The sequence below is a fragment of the Cebus imitator genome, unplaced genomic scaffold, assembly GCF_001604975.1.
Source record: "Cebus imitator isolate Cc_AM_T3 unplaced genomic scaffold, Cebus_imitator-1.0 Scaffold563, whole genome shotgun sequence".
NCBI lineage: Eukaryota > Metazoa > Chordata > Mammalia > Primates > Cebidae > Cebus > Cebus imitator.
Window position 1 is genome coordinate 340944 of NW_016107878.1, and position 1267 is coordinate 342210.

The window sequence follows — 1267 nt, forward strand, 5'->3', positions numbered from 1 at the left end:
GGGTTTCACCATGTTGGCCAGGCTGGTCGCAAACTCCTGACCTCAGGTGATCCACTCACCTCAGCCTCCCAAAGTGCTAGGATTTTACAGGGGTGAGCCAATGCACCCAGCCTTATTGACTGATTTTTCTTATTATTCAGGATTCGGAAAGGGACCGATTTCCTGTGAGATGGTGGGAAGGAATTTTCTGGAAGCACCATGGGCAGAATCTTTCCTGTGGTCTCACAGCAGCTGCCATAGCCCCCAGCCCCAGTCCTCAAGGGCAGAGGCCATGAGGCTTTCTTCTGCTCTCTCGTTCATCAGAGGGGGAAGTCCCAGGAGTCTCTGCACACTTTCCCTTGTGTGTCATGGATGAGAACGGGACCCCAGGCCCACCTCTAGCTTATCAGGGGCAAAAGGGAAGAGGATGCTACTGGAGTTGGTCCAAGCCTAATGTACGCTGAGGGGATGGGCATGGCCCAAATATAAAGTGCTTTCAGCAGCGATAATATTGTTCCTGTGGCGTTTCCCAGCTCGGCCCTCACGACCTCCTGTCACATGGTGCCACCATGTTTGGTCAAGAGGCCAAGAGGCTCACCTAGGAGTAAACAACGACAGCAAAGAAGCAGAGCCAAACCTGATCCAAGCTACCCGGCTCCAGAGTCCGTGTCCACACCCACTGTGCAGAAATGTCTTCAAAGAGGGCATGGTGACCAGGCAGGCGGCCAGCTGGGGGGCTCCACAGCTGGGGGCTCTCATTTCCAGCCGTAAGAGTCTCACAATGGGCCGGGTGCGGTGGCTTATGTTTGTCATCCCAGCACTTCGGGAGGCTGAGGCGGGTGGTTCACGAGGTCAGGAGATCGAGACCATCCTGGCCAACATGGTGAAACCCTGTGTCTATTAAAAATACAAAAAAATTAGCTGGGCCTGGTGGCGCGTGCCTGTAGTGCCAGCTACTCTGGAGGCTGAGGCAGGAGAATTGCTTGAACCCAGGAGGTGGAGATCGCAGTGAGCCGAGATGGTGCCACTGCACTACAGCCTGGGCGACAGTGTGAGACTCCTCAAAAAAAAAAAAAAAAAGTAGTCTCACATGAATATTGCAGGTTGGTCTGTGGGTGCTATTATCCCCATTTGACAGATGAGGAGATTGAAGCTTTGTAGAGGTTAGCATCTTGTCCCAGGACAAGGTAAAGAGCGGGGAGTGCAGCTGAGGCCTCTGAGAGGTACACTACCTCTGCCTGGGCCCTTCTCCCTATTATAGCAGGCCTTTTTTTTTTTTTTTTTTTTT